The 21,610-nt window shown below is 43.0% G+C and overlaps 1 long non-coding RNA gene across 3 annotated transcripts; it reads left to right on the top strand.

Annotated features, from left to right (window-relative positions):
* The first annotated feature begins 6,380 nt into the window (after positions 1 to 6,380).
* LOC145037774 (uncharacterized) lies at positions 6,381 to 10,819 on the top strand. Of its 3 annotated transcripts, XR_013678968.1 has the most exons (10): positions 6,381 to 6,679; positions 6,798 to 6,958; positions 7,364 to 7,445; positions 7,549 to 7,632; positions 7,797 to 8,373; positions 8,469 to 8,503; positions 8,856 to 8,919; positions 9,080 to 9,223; positions 9,633 to 9,688; positions 10,328 to 10,819. It is a non-coding gene; the product is annotated as an uncharacterized LOC145037774 (long non-coding RNA). The 3 variants fall into 3 exon arrangements; XR_013678969.1 differs by having other exon boundaries at positions 6,382 to 6,958; positions 7,361 to 7,445; positions 10,328 to 10,817; XR_013678967.1 differs by having other exon boundaries at positions 6,382 to 6,958; positions 10,328 to 10,816.
* The last annotated feature ends 10,791 nt before the right edge of the window (positions 10,820 to 21,610 follow it).

Genomic DNA, 21,610 nt, shown 5'->3' with positions numbered 1-21,610 from the left:
CAGCAGACTTCCTTCGAGACACTTCGTCAGAGACTGTGCGAAGCCCCGGTATTGGCCCTCCCGGAAGGGATGGAGGACTTTGTCGTATATTGCGACGCATCGATTTCGGGACTGGGTGCAGTGTTGATGCAAAGGGGCCATGTGATAGCTTATGCGTCGAGGCAGCTGAAGCCTCACGAGGCGAGGTATCCCACGCATGACTTAGAGTTGGGGGCAGTAGTGTTCGCTCTCAAAATTTGGCGTCAGTACCTGTACGGGGTTCGTTGTACTATATACACGGACCATAAGAGTTTGAAGTATTTGATGGATCAACCCAACCTAAATATGCGTCAGAGGAGATGGTTAGACGTGGTTAAGGATTATGACTGTGAGATCCTATACCACCCAGGCAAGGCTAATGTGGTAGCCGATGCATTGAGTCGTAGGGCGGAGAGCACTTCATTGCGGGACGTATGTTTGAGATTGACGGTGATGACTCCGGTATTAGATGCTATTCGTGGGGCACAGGCCGAGGTTGTGGAATCTGAGATGCAGAAGAAGGAGCGGGTCGTCGGGTTAATTTCAGAGTTCGTTAAGGATGGACGGGGACTTCTGACGTTTCAGGGTCGGATTTGGGTACCATTCGTGGGCGGTACGCGTGTTACTTTGATGGAGGAGGCTCACAGATCGAAATTCTCGATCCATCCCGGTGCTACGAAGATGTATTTGGATTTGAGAAAGGAGTATTGGTGGCCTTGCATGAAGAGAGACGTCGCTTGGTTCGTTGAAAGGTGTTTGACCTGCCGTAGGGTTAAGGCCGAGCACCAGAGACCGCATGGTAAGTTGCAGCCCTTGGAGATTCCTGAGTGGAAGTGGGAACAGATCACGATGGATTTCATCACCAAATTGCCGAGAACTGCCAGAGGAGTCGATGCAATTTGGGTGATTGTGGATAGGTTGACAAAGAGTGCACACTTCCTTGCCATTAGCGAAAGCTCATCAGCAGAGAAGTTAGCAGAGTTATACGTGAGAGAGATAGTATCTCGGCATGGAGTGTCGATCTCGATTGTTTCGGACCGCGATGTACGTTTCACTTCCAGGTTCTGGAAGAAATTCCATGAGGAGTTGGGTACTAAAATGCATTTTAGTACCGCATACCATCCCCAGACCGACGGTTAGAGCGAGCGGACGATTCAGACATTGGAGGACATGCTTAGAGCGTGTGTGTTAGACTTCGGGGGTAGCTGGGATGCGCATTTGCCTTTGGCTGAGTTTTCCTACAACAACAGCCATCATTCGAGCATTGGTATGCCACCTTTTGAGTTGTTGTATGGTAGGAGGTGTCGGACTCCCATTTGCTGGGGAGAAGTGGGACAGAGAGTGATGGGCAGTACGGAGATCGTACTTCAGACGACCGAACAGATTCAGCAGGTGAGGCAGAGGTTATTGACCGCCCAGAGCCGACAGAAGAGTTACGCGGACAGACGCCGGTCCGAGCTCGAATTCCATGTTGGCGACTTCGTTCTCCTAAAGGTTTCTCCTTGGAAAGGAGTGATTCGGTTCAGAAAGAGGGGCAAATTGGGGCCCCGGTTCATAGGTCCATTTCGTGTAATTGCAAGGGTAGGTCGGGTAGCTTATCGGTTGGAGTTGCCAGCGGAGCTGGGTCAGATTCACAATACCTTTCACGTATCACAGTTGAGGAAGTGTATAGCCGATGAATCGGCAGTGGTTCCGTTAGAGGATATTCAGGTGGATGCGAGCCTGAATTACGCCGAGAGACCAGTAGCTATCAGGGATCGGAAGATCAAGGTTTTGCGGAACAAGGAGATACCTTTGGTGTTGGTTCAGTGGCAACATCGGAAGGGATCGGAGATGACTTGGGAGCCGGAGAGTGAAATCCGGGAGCAACATCCGGAGTTATTCGCAGAGTGAGACTTCGAGGGTGAAGTCTAGTTCTAGTGGGGGAGAGTTGTAACAGCCGGAATTTCAGGTATTGCTTTAAACTATTTTGGGGCATATTTAGGAGGGGACTCGGCGAGTTGGTGCCTGACTCGCCGAGTAGGACCACGGTCTTGGGCACAGATTCGCGACTGGACTCGACGAGTCCATTAGGGACTCGGCGAGTCGACGCTGTTCAGCTGAAACCCTAGCCGTTTTGATTCTGGATCGTATATAATGTCTTTAGGGCCGTCATGTCTCGTCTTTTGGCCGATTGAAGATAACCTAAACGTCTGTGGGCATCTGGAGCAAGGGTGAAGGCTAGTGGAAGCTTGAAGAGGTTGTTAGGCAAGAAGAGGCAAGGTTGTGGTCAAAAGAGGATCAAGGGGATTGAGCTCTGAAGGTTGGGGACACAGGGAACACGTTTTCCAGGTAATCCTCGGATCATTTCTATAGTTTTGGTGTTGTACACGAATCTAGGGTTTAGGAAACCCATTTAATGATTTGATAGATTATAGTGTTGTTACAAGTGTTTAAATCCCAGTAATAGTATGTGTAAAGGTCCAGGAAGTCCCATATCTATATATTACGGAACCATGCGAATTACAGGAAACAGTTGATTGACTGCATGGCGTGGACTCGCCGAGTCCAATGATCAGACTCGGCGAGTAGCTTGAAGATTCACTAGGACTCGCCGAGTTGTCCTTCCGACTCGGCGAGTAGCTTGAAGACTTACTGGGACTCGTCGAGTCGTTCTTTAGACTCGGCGAGTGGAGTCAGGGTGGCCCCGCGATTCTTTCACAAGAACCTCATCGAGTCAAGGGGGGGGGGGTACTCGACGGGTAGAAAGGGGAATAACAGGGAAGTGGGGGAGGACGTTTAGACTCGCCGAGTCGCTTTTGCACTCGACGAGTCCGGTCAAGTTGACCGTTGACCTGTATGTAATTTCGTAGGGTCAGTTGTCTTTTGATAAGATCATTAATAAAGGTATGTGGTATTATAGGGAGCCTGCAGATTAGCGGATCGTGTGCAAGTAGCTCCAAGGGTTCATAGCTTGCATACTACGAGGTGAGTTTCCTCACTATACTTCACCCGGAAGGGTTTGACTGTGTGACCGGAAGGTCGTATGTGATATATGTGATTTATGCTATAACTAGAAAGGTAGATGTTGTACATGTTACGTATGTTTATACGGGCCGGAAGGCGATAGGTTATGTGACAGAAGGAACAGGTATGATGTATGGTATATGTGCTATATGTGTTATGTTATATGTGTTATGTGTTGTAAATGTTATGGGCCGGAAGGCAATATAATACGGGCCGGAAGGCGATATGTTAAGGGCCGGAAGGCGATTATGTTACGGGCCGGAAGGCAATGTTATGTGGACCGGAAGGTCAGGGCCTGGAAAGGCGTATGTGTGTAAGTCGTATGCTGGGGAACTCACTAAGCATTTATGCTTACAAGTTGTATTTATGTGTTTCAGGTACTAGTGATGACCGTGGGAAGGCGCCGGCGTGACGCGTACACACTGCCATTGTTGGAGATCTTGGGGATTCGTATTTGTATTTTTGAAATGAACTTGGAATTAATACTTTTGTTGAATAATATTGTTCTATTTTAAATGAAAATTTTATTTGAAAATTTGAGCTGTTACATTAAGGATGTTGGGTGTCGAGATTTTAGGTAAGTTGGCTGTTGACTGGGTTCTTCAGTCGCTTCCTGAATCATATAGTGAGTTCGTTAGAGAGTATCATATGATGGATCATGATGTGACCCTCATTGATTTGACCTATTTGCTTATAGCTGCTGAATCAGAAATGAATTGGCGAGCTGGTCGAGCAAATTTTTTTGGTAAATCAAACTCCCAAACTTCAATGGATATTGAAAATGGTGACATTGGAGATCCAGAAAAGGTAGGTTCTGAGATTGCCATTCCAAAGGAATCTATTTGCTTTTATTGCCAAGAGAAGGGGCATTAGAGACGAAGCTGCCCTATTTACCTAAGAGATCTAAGAGATGGGAGAGTCAAAACGTATGGCTCTAATTTAGGTAAAATCCATTAACTAACTCTTATAAGTTCCTATTCTAGATTCTTAATACATGGTGTGATAAGATTACATTTGATGTTTTGTAGAATTGAAGAAAAGAGAGGAAGCTTAAGGGAAGAAGTAAGCGGAATCTAATCGTGAAGAAATGGATTTCGAATGCATTACTTGAAGATTAGATTCTTGAGCCACTACTTAGAGTTAGAATAAGAGTGCTAAGAAATATGTATTAGCATAGTTTTCAATGAATTTCATTGTAAGGACAAATTTTTCCACAATAAAATAAAATTTTGATTTTATATTATTTATTTATCCTTGTAATGGCGTGTATGAAAAATTGATGTTTTGAATGTTTCTATTATTAGCAATAATGGATTTGATTCTTAATTATGTGGAAATGTCGAGAATTTACCAAATAAGGAGAGTTTCTCATCACCCAAGTTTCAATTGGACAGAAACTTGGAATCATGCAACTTGGTTGCATGATGAATGGGAAATTTCATATTTGGATATTAGACTAATTCGTTGACAAAGTGTCAAGTGATGGATTAGGATATCGAGTACACAAAGTTGTGTGTTGATCAATTCCACCACAAGAGTAACAAAGATATTCGTCATGATTTACTAAAGGTTCAGTAAATATGATTATACTTATAAGATTAAGTGTGATACTGAATTGATTGAAAGAGTTTAAATCCAAAGCCAAACGAATATGCAGAATCAAGTGGGCAGAAAGATAAAGTTTTCTCTATTCTAAGAAGAAGGGAGAGTAACTTTTATTATGTTTTATGATAGATCTTAATGATTAAGAACCATATCTCAATTGATTCTCTAAGTAAGTCTTAGTACAATTGTATGTCTGAGAAGAGGAATCAAGAATTGAAGAAATGGTTAAATCACGAAGTCAATCATACTTCGTTCCAAAAACAAGTCTTAGAGTTAATATTGTGACATTGAGTGACAATTCTTAAGATGTTTTATAACATTCATGGAAAGTTGTGATGTCTTGGATAAGACAAAGACCAACTAGGACCAATTTTGTGAAGTGTTTTGTCTTGATAAAAGCTACACTAACTCTTGAATATTTGTTTGTCGAGAAATGTTTATTGACAAGAGAATTTTATATGTCAAGGATTCAGTGGGAGTCTTAATGGTCTTAAAAGGTTTCAAGAACAAATCAAGAATAAACCTTACTGATCATCACTAGCACACGACTTGAGGTTTATAACCTATCATGTTGACATAATTTTGTTTCTGTGCCATTCCGGTTTAAGTTGACTATGCAATGTGAGTTCTGTGAGTTCTCATGTGGATTTCATAGAGTCAAGACGCCCTAATCAATGGAAAGTACATTGATAGGAAAGGGTAATCTTATTGACAACTTGGAAGACATGGTGGGCACCCGTGCTGCCATGCGGCAAGAAATTAAAATTAAGTAAGTTCAATCCATAAGAGTTGAATTTTGTTTTGATAAATTCACAAGGATAAGAAAACATGCAGCTGAAAATCTAAGTGTCATAATATTTCTCTCCGTTCGTGAAGAAAATCTTTCACTAAGAAATATTTTAAGAAGATAGTGGTTATGAAGATTGCGTTCTCAAATTCGATTATGATTACGACATCCCTTTTCATAATTCGAATTGTGAGATTTGGCAATTAGTCTGAATTTCTTCGACATACATATGAGATAGCTAAGGCAAAGGTGTATAAGTTTGAGAAGCTTAGATAAAGGATTATTAAAGCATTGGGTATTAGAAATATGAACTTAAGAAATTCAATAGGTATTGTTTTCTGGAAGTTAAGCTGTTTTCTGAATACATGTCAAAGCTAGTGGGAGCATAAGTGTTATGCTTATATGATAGTAATCATCATGATAGTGAGAGCATAAATGTTATGCTTGTATGATTATTATGGCAAGTATTGCAAGTTAGCAATATTAATTATAGAAAACAAGAGTCGTAAAGGGTTGAAAAGTTGTTTTGCTATAATTAAGGGAGAAAATATTGTACTTCGTTTCAAAATCTAAAGCTTAGATTTAGAAATTTGAATAAATTTAGTCAAGGATACATAGTGTGTTCTCAAATTTCGATTATGATTATGGCATCCCTCTTCATAGTTCGAATTGTGAGAACATGACACATTCTTATATATATATATATATATATATATATATATATATATATATATATATATATATATATATATATATTAAAGGAGGATAGTTTTTAGGAATAGTGAACTTATCTGTTATTTGGCAAGAATGGCCCTTGGATATGTTATTTCTGTTTTTTATCTGGGTGTTTTATGAAAATATTTACTTCCTTATGTTCACGTGTTGATCATCGTTTGGTTTATCCGCTTCCGGATCCTTCCCACCGCCTCAAAATATCTTTGGTCAACGTTATCTCTCTTTTCTTCCACAAACCTCTCATCGCTTTTTCGCCCCTGTTGTTTTTGCGTAGACCGATTATTAGTGGCGAGCAACTCGACATCGAGAGGATCGCGGTGCCTAAATAAGCTGTCGTGTTCGCCACCAGTGCAGTCGCCGGTGCCGCCGCGAAGCGCTTCAGAGAGCTGCGTTCACCCACCAGAAAAGCGCTTCAGAGAGCTGCGTTCACCCACCAGAAAAGCGCTTCAGAGAGCTGTGTTTTACTTCAAAGAACCGAGTCGGTGTCTGCTCATCGGATCTACTCGGAGCTTATCTAAGCCAACCTGGGTTAGTCCACCGCCTCAACTACCACCGCTTCTTCCACTCAGACGAACCTTGAATCCACAAAATCCAATATCATCAGAACCTCTTAAAATCTCACCGATGTTCCCTCTTCTTCTTTCAGTCCATCGCATTGCTCTCCCGCCAAAGATCATCTGATCGAGTAGCAACGAAAGATGCTTCTGAAGAGCTGGTGACATCGACGACAAACCTTCTCCTTTTCTACATGGATTGAAGCTTCCATCTTCGATTGGAGAACATTCGACGCCTTCGTTTCAGTTTCAGGTTTGAAAATCCATTCCCCTCCCCCTCCGTCATTTTTGAGTTTTTTCACAGTTCTATAATTTGTTGGAATACTTTGCGGTGATAGTAACTGATAATTGGAAGTAATTTGTTATGTTAATATGAGGGTTAATCCATCCACCGACTCCACCGCCTCTTTACTTCACATATTCAATTTGTTTCTCTCACAACTGATTATTTGTATGTGGAACTGCTCCACCACTTCAATATCTTTTGTGTTTTTTCCCATCACATTTATTTTGTTGTTTTGGTAATTTCCTTGAAATTAGGAATCTTACATCTTATATGATATTCTTTGGAGTGTGATCTAACAGTATTGATATGTGAATCAACGATTTCAGTTGATTATGAACAGAACCCTCCTGATATGTTTTTCTTTGGTAGCAGCCTCGAAGGGAAATGTTGGCGATGAACTATTGTAAAAAAAAGTCACAAAACAAAGGTCTGATGTTTGTTTCCGTTTAACAAGGTAAAAGAGTTACGAGCTTCTTCCTTTAACTAGTCTGTTCTTGGACCATCGTTCCATATGTTAAACTCACTTTTTTTCTTATGGTGCATCCAAAAATCTACAGATACTCTTCTTAATGTGCTATGTAAAACCTTAGATTATGGTGCTTAAAGAGATGGGATTGGATGGATCTATTGTATCCGATAAGGTTCTACTTATTATTATTATTATTATTATTATTATTATTATTATTATTATTATTATTATTATTATTATTTTATGTTTCAAGAGGCATCACAACTATGAATTCCATAAATTAAATTATTTAGAATTATATTTTAATATGATGATCCACATGTTAACTTTATTCAGATTTATAAGAAAGTGGGAGTACTAGCATCAAGCAACAAAGTAAGTGTATGAATGAAGACCCATTCCTGTTGGTCTGCTGTTCTTCCATACAAGTTTCGATTTGAGTTGGGATATCAGCCGTACCATTTCAAAATCAACAAAATCAGACCTTTATGCAAAATGAAATAGAAAACGCATTGATTGGTGATATGAGTTTTGGATATCCCAAGTTTTCAGCCACGGTGAAGCGCTCCCATCTAAAAGAGTGTTTTCAAGCTTCAAACCTGTATGGCAGATTTCCTTCACAACATTTGATGCACAACTTCATAAACTTGAACTCAAATCCAAAGTGAAGCCTAAACCAACAAAAAGTTTTATGAAACCCAAACCGAGTTGGGATATCAGCTGCTTCCATTGCAAAACTAACAGACCGCAATGCTACACTTTCATTACAACTACTACTACAAATGACAAGCGGTTGCTTTTCAGTTGGATCACCGCTGTAATTTCCAGCTCTCGGTTGTCACCCGAAAGATCGGTGGTTGCTGGTGGGTGTGTTTCACTACCGGGCATCTTAACATGACAAGAGATCCAATATGTAAGTGCTTTTATACTAATGATATTGAGTTTCTTTTATTAATTTCTATTATATGGTTAAATCATTCATCTTACTTTAGGGATTTTGTATTGCAGTGTCATGGCTTTTGGAATTCATCTCCCTGAAATCCGTTAGTTTTTTTCGTAATTAAATTGAACATTTACATTTTATTTATTGTTTTTACTTAGATCTCAAAGTGAAATGCCTATTTATATAATAAATTATTTTTTTTTCTCTTAATATAAACAACTAAGTTTATTATGTTGGCACATTGAACTAAAACACAACAATTTTCGTAATTTTGGTTAAATAAACTTAAAATTACTTTGATTTTTTATTGATCTTTAGTTATCACAATGAAATACAAACCTGTTAAATTCTTGAGATTTATGCTAACAAAACACAACACACATGAAATTGTTAATGTTCACAACGTAATGTAAAAACTAATATAAATATTATGCTTCTAACTTCATTTGCAGGTGATCTTATAGGCTTACAACACTATTTCTAGCATCAAAATGTGCTAAGTTTTGCCATCCTGAGGTAGATGCTTTTTGAATTTTTATGGACTTGATTAGCATCATTGTTTTAACAGATTATAAAATCAATTAACAAATGACCTTTTTTTAATCTATACTATGTTATATCAGAAATGGTGGTCCAAACCATGATTGGAAGAATTAAAGAAATTTCCTTTTCACAGGTCTGGTGCCAGGTTAAGAGAAACTAATATTCATTTTCAAAAACTAGACATGGACAAAAGCAAAAGGGCGTTTTCGGAAAACCAAGTTTGGGTTCTCTTTGGAAAATATTTGTGCCAAAAGCTACTAAAGTCAAAATGACTAAGGTATTGGATTATATATAATGAGGGTGTTTTCATCTTATAGTCAAAATTAGGTTAGTTTATTATTTTTTGATATCAAATTGAGGATAAAATCTTCCAATTTCAAACGACAATGCTGAAAAGTGTGTCATTCACTACGTGCATTTTCCTATTTGGGTGTAATGATTTATGTATACATAAGTTTTGTTTCTTCTGTAGAATAAATTGTTTGAGTAAGAGTAAATTTTTAATTTCTAATATTCATTATTTGAGAGGAAAAAAAGAAAATATGTAAAGGGTTATATATTAGCCTATTAAATCATATTTGTTTGGCTGAAACCATATAATCAATTTGTCCGGATTAATCGACAAGGAAATAGCCATTTTTAAATTTTAGTTGTTTATATGAGTATTTTGTTTCCTTCTTTTTCAGGTTGAGCTAAAAAAGGACAATATATCCGCATTTTCCCCACATCAATACCACATCTGGTAGGTTTTTCAAAATTTTCCCTCTGTTTTACTTTCTAAATGTTATGTTGTAGTAGAAAAATAGTTTGATGGATCAATAGCCCGCATTTACACAATCAGAGGGTCTAAGAGGGTCTAACTGAAGGTGTATTAGATGCTTATGTTCATTTATGGGTATTTTGGACAAAATACCCCTGCTTCTTGGTTGTTGGTGTAATCATATTCATTGCAATTTCAATTGATGTTACCCTTGGGATTTTATTTTGGGTCAACCTATTGTCGTATTTTATTATAGAATTTTTTTGAGATAAAACAAAAAATAATAAGTTGTTCACCCAACCACCAGATGTCCTGACGTATACTTTATAATTAAAGAAAAGTCCATCAGACGGTATTATCATAATTGGTTGAACATTATTGTCTTAGCCGAAGGAACTGCACGATTACACCAGGATTAGCAAAAAAATTAGAAAAGCAATTACATCATCTTCTGCCTTCCTCTACATTTAATGCAATTTGTGTTATTGTGTCCCAATACATTGATTTGTAACCCAAGGTTACTTTTTGAGAAGCTATTTTATTATGCTATCTTTTTGTACATTTTCTAGAAAATTGTATATGATTATTTGTCGTTTTGCCTAAAATACCCTTGTGTTGCAGGCAAAATAGATGACTCATACATTTAGGAAAAGAATTGCTCAACCATAAGCAATGGCTCCTGCTGATATGCTTACGTTCCAACCTGAGGTATTATATTATGTAAAATAACCTTAAGGTGTGGATTTGAAGATTGACTGATAAATAAAACCATATTTCTCACCACAAAGAAATGTTGTGTTTTGTTTGGTGAATATATTAACCCTGGACTTTGGTTTTGTGGCTCAAACAAGCTTCAAGTCTTGAACTATATGTACATAGTTAGAATAGTAATAATGCTTTGTAAATTGGATAATACTTGCAACAATACAAATTCACTTTTTACCAAAGGCTTCCAACCCCCGCAAAGTGGGGGCACTTATCTAGTTAAATATTATGGTAGAAGATTGATAAAGTATCGTATCTTTATGTAAGACATTATGTGTCGTGTCCCATACGCTTAGGGTATAGGATCGATTGCAAGTGCTATAATATTTGACCATTCTAAAGTTTTCCAAATGTCTAGTGCATTTAGAGGGAAAAGGACAAGAATCGGTTTCTACTAAGATAATTAAACAACTATCAAAGGACGATCCAAAGCTCGTCGAGGATTGGTCGCCTGTGAGTAGTTGGAAGTATGGTATTGTATGGACCATATTGACATTATTATGAATAGATAAGATTCTATTAAGAATGAGTTGTCATATGGAAAATATGGAAATGTTTCCATATTAGGAGTTGGATATGGAGAATCTATATCTAGATTAGAAACTTTTATGCAAGAAAGGATGTTCAAAGGAATGTACTTTGAGACATCATATCTATAGAATTGTTTCTTATAGAGATTGGCCAAGTCTTGATGATTTTGAGCTATGACTTTACGAAAGAATCATTGCATAAAATGTTACAATCTAGCATAAGTAACAAGAATTTGATATTCTTACACTTGTGATATGGATTGGGAGTTGTGAAATGAGTATGATTGGAAATGTGTTCATTTGATCAATTTCACAAAGTAAGGATGATAGGTAAACATTGTATGCATGCTAAGACCATGGGACATGTAACAGCCCGAAATCAAAGTATCTTTATTTGGCCCTTTATCTTTATTTTGTTCTCATTTAAGGGCTTTTGTGTTGGGCGAGTACGCTGCGTGTACTCGCTCGCTTCATTTAAACGCATCCTCCATTGGGTACGCTGGGCGTAACTGGTCCAGACCCAAAAACCCTAATTTTTGTGGTTGGCTATAAAAGGAATAAGATGGCTTGGTTCCTCAGCCACCATCCCTCAGAAAGAAACCCTAAGAGAGTGTTCCTTCGTTCCTAGCTTATATTGTGAGTGTTCTAAGCTTGGTGGTGTCATTTCAAGGTAGCAAAGGAGAAGAGGATTCCATTGTGGAGGCTAGAAGTTGGTGTTCAAGTGTAGATCTGTGTTTAGCAATGGTTGGAGCTTCATTCTAAGGTAAAAAGTTCGGATCTTGACTTGTAGTTCTTGTGGTATGCTTTATGGACCATTTTCTAGGGTTTTGGTCCCAAAGGTGGAGACTTTATGAGCAAGTAGTCTCCATTAGCTTAGATACATCATATTTCTGGTCCATTTGAGTTGTAGATTCATAAAAATGTAATCTTGGACGTGAATGATTACCCATGCATGAGATCTAGATCTTTTGAGTTGAAATGGAAAGGTGTTAAGGAGTGTAGGAGCCTTTATAGCCATGCTAAGGCTTAAAGGTTTCGACTTTATGAGTAAGGAGGCTTAAAGAAAGCCGGATCTGGAAGTTGAAGAAGTGACTTAACCGATTAAGACCAGAAATGAAGAATGGCTAGATCTGACTATTACACTGGGCATAACTCCCAGTACGTTCAGCGTACTGGGTGGAGACCCCGACTTTTGGGATGGCGATGTACGCCCTGCGTACTGAAGATGTTGACTTTTGTTGACTTTTAGGGTTTTGGTCAACATGTGGACTTTGAGTCAAGGAAGGGTAAAATGATTAGGCGAGGTTGAGTCTTCGTTTGGGATTCTGAGATAGCGAGCATGTGAGATTCTAGACTTTCCACGAGGTGAGTTTTCTCACTATACTGTACCCGGAAGGGTTTTATTGTGTGATCGGAAGGTCGAATATGTTATGAGTGGTATGCATTGTATATGATAAGTTAATCGTTTGTATGTGCTATGTATGCTATGCTTGATATGGGCCCGAAGGCATTATGTTATGAGCCGGAAGGCATATATGTTATGGGTTGGAAGGCGTTGTGATGTGGATCGTAAGGTTAACACGGGTAGGACCGGAAGGTTTACCGAATTGGGACGGAAGTCCCCTGAGACACATGGACCGGAAGGTCAGGGCCTGGAAAGGCGTATGTGCGTAAGTAGTATTTTGGGGAACTGACTAAGCATTTACGCTTATAGTTGTTGTGATATGTGTTTCAGGTACTAGCGAGGACCGTGGGAAGGCGCCGACGTGATCTGTACACACTATTGGAAGAGTTGTTTTATTGTCTTGGGGTGTATTTTGTTACGATGACAATTGTGATGCACATGATTTCCGAATATTAAATGATGATTTATGTTGTTTGAAAAATGAAAAATTGTTTTGAAAATTTACATTGTTACAAGTTGGTATAAGAGCCTTGGTTTGAGGGATTCGGATGCACCTTCGGGCGTAACTGAACTCAAACCGAGGATTTGAGAAAAAATTTCAATTAATAAATTCATAAAAATTTTATAAGAGATTTTGTAATAACCAAAGAAGAAGTAGTGTGTACGGTCAGCCAGCGCCCGAACGGTAAAATCCCAAAAATACCCTTACAATATGTGTTATGAGATATGTTATGCATGATATAGTAGACTAGGTATTCATATTAGGACTAGAGTTGCCTGATTTGTGATACCTTAGTCTAGGGGAACCTGCTGCTATGAGATACTTTGAGAGCGAGTAGGTAGTCAATGCATAACAAGAATAGAGTACTCGTGATCCGGGGTCCAGGGAGGAGGACTTGGGGTGAATGCTGATGCGGTGTAGTCGGTAGTATTGGGCCCATACTACTGAAGACACCGGGTCGGTGGGCAACCCAAGTAAGAATCCTTTGGGTATCGGAGGCCGAGTAGGGTTGCATTATCGAGTGCGAGTATGCTCGATTGAGTCTTTGATATTTTTATGTTGTATTTCAGAGGCATTATGGTTGGGCCACGCCACAGACCTGGGATGAGTGGTGTGAGTGACGAGGAGCTTCATCAAATGATTCATGAAGAGGTGGTTGCGGCGATAAGGGCCGAGATTCCGGAGATGTTTGGGTCTATCAAGACCACACTGATGGAGACTTTCGATGAACGGTACGATGCGGTGACTGAGGCCGCAGCCGCTGCAGCTACCGCAGCTGTGGCTACTGCCAGACCACAGGGAGGTGACTCGTTGCTATTCCAGGAGTTCAACAACACAAAGCCACCCGAGTTTGACGGGACGCAGGATCCGATCGCTGCGATGAGATGGATTGCTTACATTGAGGGATGCTTCTACACATGTTCATGTCCGGAGCATCTGATGGTACGGTTCACTTTGAACCAGCTCCGCCTGGGAGCAAAGGATTAGTGGAAGTTCATGACGACGAACTTCACTCTTGCGGAGATTTTGGTCGTGACTTGGGAGAAATTTACTACTATGTTCAGAGACGAGTATGCTCCCCTGGTGGAGAGGGAATGGTTGTTTCAAGAGTTTTTGACCCTCAAGCAGGGTAATGATTCATTTACTGTGATCACCTGGAAGTTTTATGAGAGGGTGATGTTCTGCCCTGAGCAGGCTCGGATGAGTCGATATTTGGGTGTACTGAGGAGGGACGTTCTGTAACAGCCCGGATCCCCAGGTATCTCCATTTCCTTATATATTTTTGGCATTCTGTGAGGGGACTCGGCGAGTTGGTGGTTGAACTCGTCGAGTCGGGTCGCGGTTTTTAGCGGGGGTTCGCGTCCGGACTCGGCGAGTCCAAGGGATGGACTCGACGAGTCCGTGCTGTTTAATGAAACCCTAATTCCCCGGCCCTAAGCTCTATTTAAAGGACCTTATGGCCCTCATATGCGGCCACCTTGAACCCTAAGAGCCTCCATACGTCTGTAAGCCCTTGTGTGTGTGTTTGAAGGCCTCTTGTTCTTCATTTTGTGTGTTAGTGCAAGGAAAGGAGGGAGAGGAACAAGCTTGAAGTGTTGGGGAGCTTAGATCTGTTGCCATTTCATCAAGGGGGTCTTCTTGAGGTAACTTTCTGAGCCAATCTTCGTGTTTTGTGTTGATGGGCCAAATCTAGGGTTTCTTCTTGCCTTTCTTGGCTTGAATAAGAAGTATGAGAGGTCCCATGGAGACATGGAACCTAGATCTGGACTTTAGCAGGTCCAGGAGACCCCTTATGACAAGCTTTATGCCCATCCATTTGAGTTAGAAGCTATACTTGCCATATTGAAGGTTGTTTCTTCAAAATAAGCCTTGTATGCATTGCATGGCAACCAAGACTGAGACTTTACGTGACAAATAAGCTTGGGAAGGCCAGATCTATGTATTTATGGAACGGATCTGACCGCAAGAGCCAGTTTTAGCTGGTGCATGGCATGGACTCGCCGAGTCTGAAGAACAGACTCGACGAGTCACTTGAAGATTGTCCTTGAGACCATCTTGTGTGTAGACTGGACCGAGTTGTGGGTGACTCAGTGAGTCGCAGAGAGTTGGAAAGGTTTTGACAGGTGGACCGAGTCAGGATGGGACTCGCCGAGTTGGCCTTAGACTCGGCGAGTTGAGTCGCGGTGACCCTGTGATTCAGGCCCAGGTGGGACTCGTCGAGTCAGGGGAGTACTCGACGAGTCAAAGGGAAAATTCTTGAGAGTTGGTAAAAACGCGTAGACTCGCCGAGTCACTATTGTGCACTCGCCGAGTCTAGTCCAAATTAGCTAAAGACTACTGACCGGGTCAACCGGTGCTGACTTGAGTTGAATGGTCCACCTTAGTGGTACAAGTAATATTTATAGATTTATATATATATATCGTAGGAGGATTTCAGCTCGAGGGTTCGAGCCCGAGTGATTCCAGGATTTACGGGTAGCAGCTTAGCAAGGCATACGAGGTGAGTCTTCTTACTAGGATGACCCGGAAGGGTGTTGCGTTTTCATGGGGACCGGAGCAGCAGTCTTCGTTTGAGACGCTTCGTCAGAAATTGTGCGAGGCTCCAGTGCTTGCACTCCCGGAAGGGATGGAGGACTTTGTGGTATATTGTGATGCCTCTATATTGGGTTTGGGGGCGGTACTTATGCAGAGGGGTCATGTGATAGCGTACGCTTCGAGGCAGTTGAACCCTCATGAGTCGAGATATCCCACGCACGACCTGGAATTGGGGGCGGTGGTGTTTGCCCTCAAAATCTGGCGACACTACTTGTACGGGGTTCGGTGTACGATTTACACGGACCATAAGAGCTTGAAATACTTGATGGATCAGCCAAATCTGAATATGCGTCAGAGGAGGTGGTTGGATGTGGTGAAGGATTACGATTGTGATATCCTGTACCACCCGGGCAAGGCTAATGTGGTAGCCGACGCTTTGAGCCGTAGGGCGGATAGCGCCCCGATCCGAGACATTTGTATGAGGTTGACGGTTTTGACCCCGATTCTGGACATTATTCGAGGGGCTCAGATGGAGGCTGCAAAGCCGGAACACCAGAAGAAGGAACGGGTGGTGGGTCAGGTACCAGGATTTGTTACGGATGGTCGGGGGCTTATGACTTTTCAGGGGTGGATTTGGGTGCCGTTTGTGGGCGGTGCGCGCACTATTTTGATGGAGGAGGCACATCGATCGAAATTCTCGATTCATCCTGGTGCTACGAAAATGTATTTGGATCTCAAGAAGGAGTACTGGTGGCCATGTATGAAAAGGGATGTCGCTTGGTTCGTCGAGAGGTGCTTGACTTGTCGGCAGGTCAAGGCCGAACACCAGCGACCGCACGGTAAGCTGCAACCGCTAGAGATTCCCGAATGGAAGTGGGAACAAATCTCTATGGATTTCATTACCAAGTTACCGCGAACGGCGAGAGGAGTCGATGCGATTTGGGTAATTGTGGATCGACTAAGAAAGAGCGCTCATTTCCTAGCTATTAGTGAGAGCTCTTCTGCGGAGAAGTTGGCCGAGTTATATGTGAAGGAAGTAGTATCTCGGCACGGGGTGCCAATCTCGATTATTTCGGACCGCGACGTGCGTTTCACTTCCAGGTTCTGGAAGAAATTCCATGAAGAGTTGGGTACTAGGTTGCATTTCAGTACGGCATATCATCCTCAGACAGACGGCCAGAGTGAGCGGACCATTCAGACGCTCGAGGACATGCTTCGGGCATGTGTGTTGGATTTCGGAGGGTGCTGGGATACCTATCTACCTCTAGCAGAGTTCTCGTATAACAACAGCCATCATTCGAGCATTGGTATGCCGCCCTTTGAGCTGTTGTATGGGCGGAGGTGTCGCACCCCCATCTGTTGGGGTGAGGTGGGACAGCAGGTTATGGGTAGCACGGAGATCGTGCTTCAGACGACCGAGCAAATTCAGATGGTCAGGCAGAGGTTGCTGACCGCTCAGAGCCGGCAGAAAAGTTATACAGACAGGCGACGGTCCGAGCTTGAGTTCCAGGTTGGTGATCTCGTGCTCCTGAAGGTCTCTCCTTGGAAAGGAGTAATTCGATTCAGGAAGAGGGGCAAGTTGGGGCCCCGGTATATTGGTCCTTTTCGTGTGATTGCAAGGGTGGGACGGGTAGCCTACCGTTTAGACTTGCCAGCAGAGTTGGGACAGATTCACGACACTTTCCATGTGTCGCAGCTGCGGAAATGTATAGCCGACGAATCAGCGGTGGTTCCGTTAGGAGATATTCAGGTGGATGCAAGTCTGAATTATGCAGAAAGACCTGTAGCCATCAAAGATCGGAAGATCAAGGTTTTGAGAAACAAGGAGGTACCCCTGGTATTGGTTCAGTGGCAGCATCGGAAGGGATCAGAGATGACTTGGGAGCCGGAGCGGGAGATGCGGGAGCAGCATCCGGAGCTTTTTGACTAAGCGGGACTTCGAGGGCGAAGTCTTATTCTAGTGGGGGAGATTTGTAACAGCCCGGATCCCCAGGTATCTCCATTTCCTTATATATTTTTGGCATTCTGTGAGGGGACTCGGCGAGTTGGTGGTTGAACTCGTCGAGTCGGGTCGCGGTTTTTAGCGGGGGTTCGCGTCCGGACTCGGCGAGTCCAAGGGATGGACTCGACGAGTCCGTGATGTTTAATGAAACCCTAATTCCCCGGCCCTAAGCTCTATTTAAAGGACCTTATGGCCCTCATATGCGGCCACCTTGAACCCTAAGAGCCTCCATACGTCTGTAAGCCCTTGTGTGTGTGTTTGAAGGCCTCTTGTTCTTCATTTTGTGTGTTAGTGCAAGGAAAGGAGGGAGAGGAACAAGCTTGAAGTGTTGGGGAGCTTAGATCTGTTGCCATTTCATCAAGGGGGTCTTCTTGAGGTAACTTTCTGAGCCAATCTTCGTGTTTTGTGTTGATGGGCCAAATCTAGGGTTTCTTCTTGCCTTTCTTGGCTTGAATAAGAAGTATGAGAGGTCCCATGGAGACATGGAACCTAGATCTGGACTTTAGCAGGTCCAGGAGACCCCTTATGACAAGCTTTATGCCCATCCATTTGAGTTAGAAGCTATACTTGCCATATTGAAGGTTGTTTCTTCAAAATAAGCCTTGTATGCATTGCATGGCAACCAAGACTGAGACTTTACGTGACAAATAAGCTTGGGAAGGCCAGATCTATGTATTTATGGAACGGATCTGACCGCAAGAGCCAGTTTTAGCTGGTGCATGGCATGGACTCACCGAGTCTGAAGAACAGACTCGACGAGTCACTTGAAGATTGTCCTTGAGACCATCTTGTGTGTAGACTGGACCGATTTGTGGGCGACTCAGTGAGTCGCAGAGAGTTGGAAAGGTTTTGACAGGTGGACCGAGTCAGGATGGGACTCGCCGAGTTGGCCTTAGACTCGGCGAGTTGAATCGCGGTGACCCTGTGATTCAGGCCCAGGTGGGACTCGTCGAGTCAGGGGAGTACTCGACGAGTCAAAGGGAAAATGCTTGAGAGTTGGTAAAAACGCGTAGACTCGCCGAGTCACTATTGTGCACTCGCCGAGTCTAGTCCAAATTAGCTAAAGACTGCTGACCGGGTCAACCGGTGTTGACTTGAGTTGAATGGTCCACCTTAGTGGTACAAGTAATATTTATAGATTTATATATATATCGTAGGAGGATTTTAGCTCGAGGGTTCGAGCCCGAGTGATTCCAGGATTTACAGGTAGCAGCTTAGCAAGGCATACGAGGTGAGTCTTCTCACTATACTGTACCCGGAAGGGTTTTGACTATGTGACCGGAAGGTCGATTATGATATGGAATATATGCTTTATGTGTGTAAGTTATTTGCTATATGTGACATGTATGATATGGGCCGGAAGGCGTGGTCATATGGACTGTGAAGGTTGATGTGGGTAGGACCGGAAGGTTTACCCAGTCGGGACGGAAGTCCCCTGAAATACATGGACCGGAAGGTCAAGGCCTGGAAAGGCGTATGTGCGTATGTTGTATTTTGGGAACTCACTAAGCTTTATGCTTACAGTTGTTGCTTATGTGTTTCAGGTGCGAGTGAGGACCGTGGGAAGGCGCCAGCGTGATCGTACACACACTCGGGGAAAACTATTTTATCTTTTGTTATGTAATCGTTGGAGACTACGACGTTATTTTGGAAATCTAAATTAATTACTCATGTCTTAATGGTTGTAAAAAAAATGAAACTTTTTGGTTGGAAATTTTATGACGTTACACGTTCGGTAGTTCGTATCGAACTCGTCATACCGGACCTTTGCTAAGCTCCAGAAAAATGCCCAAAAGAGGGAGATCGAGTTGGAGACTCAGGCCAGGGAGGAGGCCGAGTCTCAGTGGGTGGATCGGCGGCCGGCTCAGTCCCAGCTGGCAGCCAAGCGGACCAAGTCCGCCGATTCGAGGACGGGAGGTCAGAAGGGCCGCACTTGCGGAAAGTGCGGCAAGGGTCATGAGGGGGCCTGTGGATCAGGTGCTTGCTACAAGTGTGGCAAGGAGGGGCACATCGGTAGGGATTTCCCCAAGGGATTAATTGTTTGCTTCCATTGCAACCAGACCGGCCATCGGAAGGCCGAGTGTCCTCAGCTTCACCAAGGATCTATGCCTACTGCTAGGGTTACCGAGACTCGGCCGGTGAAAGTCAAGGCTCCGAATGCTCGTGGGAGAGCTTTTCAGTTGACTGTGGAGGAGGTCCGCCCGGTGCCCGATGTCGTGGCTGGTATGTATTATTTCGTGTATTTACTTTTATGCTGAGATATTGTGCTTATATTATGATATGCGTAGGTACTTTTCTTGTGAATTATGTACCTGCTTTGGTATTATTTGACTCGGGTGCGAGTCGGTCTTTTGTATCTTTGGCTTTTAGTTAGCACATCGGTATTGATCGGGAGGTGATGAGTCAACCTCTGAGGGTTTCCATAGCTGATGAGAAAGCGGTATACGCCACTGACGTGATTCGAGGATGTGTGCTCGATATTTTTGGTGTCGAGTTCCCTATAGATTTGGTTCCTATAGCGATGGGAGATGTCTGCGTCATCATGGGCATGGACTGGTTGAGTAAGTTTGGAGCAGTCATTGACTGCGAGAGGCAGCTGGTGATTATACGAGACCCTAGTGGGGGATTGCTTACTGTGTATGGCGAGGGGACCCGGTGTGGGTCAGCGTTTTGTTTGGCTGCCAGGGCGAGACAGAGTTTGCAGCAGGGCTGCAGTGGATTCATAGCCTATGTGATAGACACACGAATGGCCGCGGGGAGGCCAAATTTGGTTGACGAGGTTCCAGTAGTGTGCGAGTTTTCGGATGTGTTTCCCGAGGAACTTACAGGCGTGCCTCCGGAAAGGCAAGTGGAGTTCTGTATCGATCTGGTGTCGGGAGCGGCACCCATCGCCAAGGCACCTTATCACCTCGCTCCACCAGAAATGCAGGAGTTATCCTCGCAGCTTCAGGAGCTGTTGGGAAAGGGGTTTATTCGACAGAGTAGCTCACATTGGGGAGCGCCAATTCTTTTTGTCAAGAAAAAGGATGGTTCACACCGGATGTGTATCGATTACCAAGAGTTGAACAAGTTGACGGTTAAAAACCGGTATCCGTTACCTAGGATCGATGATCTGTTCGATTAGTTGCAGGGGGCATCTTGGTTCTCTAAGATAGACTTGAGGTCAGGTTATCATCAGATGAGGGTTCGGGATGAAGATATCCAGAAGACTGCATTCAGAACTCGTTACGGGCATTACGAGTTTGTGGTGATGCCTTTTGGGCTCACAAATGCCCCGGCTGCATTCATGGATCTTATGAACAGGGTGTGCAAGCCGATGCTGGATCAGTCGGTGATCGTATTCATTGATGATATTTTGGTATATTTGAGGTCTAGGGAGCAACATGAGGAACATTTGAGGGAGACTCTTGGAGTATTGAGATCGGAGAGGCTGTATGCCAAATTCTCCAAGTGTGATTTTTGGTTACGAGAGGTCTAGTTCCTAGGGCACCTTGTTAACCAGAAGGGGATATTGGTAGATCCGGCCAAGATCAAGGCGGTGATGAGATAGGAAGTGTCGAGATCGCCCACTGAGATCAGGAGCTTTCTGAGATTGGCCGGCTATTATCGAAGGTTTATCAGGGATTTCTCCAAGATCGCAGTGCCACTTACCAAGATGACCCAAAAGGGTGTTGCATTTTCATGGGGTCCAAAGCAGCAGTCCTCATTCGAGACCCTTCATCAGAAATTGTGCGAGGCCCCGGTACTCGCACTCCCGGAGGGGATGGAGGATTTTGTGGTATACTGTGATATCCCACCCACGACCTGGAACTGGGGGCTGTGGTGTTTGCCCTCAAGATCTGGCGACACTATCTTTATGGGGTTCGGTGTACCATATACACGGACCACAAGAGTCTGAAGTACTTGATGGATCAGCCAAATCTGAATATGCGCTAGAGGAGATGGTTGGATGTAGTGAAGGATTATGATTGTGAGATCCTGTACCACCCGGGCAATGCTAATGTCGTAGCTGATGCATTGAGCTGTAGGCAGTGAGCGCCCCGATCCGAGACGTCTGTATGAGGTTGACGGTGATGACTTCGATTTTGGACACCATTCGAGGGGCCCAGGCTGAGGCTGCGAGACCAAAAAACCGAAAGAGGGAGTGAGTTGTCGGGCAGGTATC

The sequence above is a fragment of the Lactuca saligna genome, chromosome 3 (assembly GCF_052625555.1).
Source record: "Lactuca saligna cultivar CGN05327 chromosome 3, ASM5262555v1, whole genome shotgun sequence".
Classification (NCBI taxonomy): Eukaryota; Viridiplantae; Streptophyta; class Magnoliopsida; order Asterales; family Asteraceae; genus Lactuca; species Lactuca saligna.
Note: the sequence above shows the minus strand (reverse complement) of the source record. Positions and strands in the feature narration are given on the sequence as shown.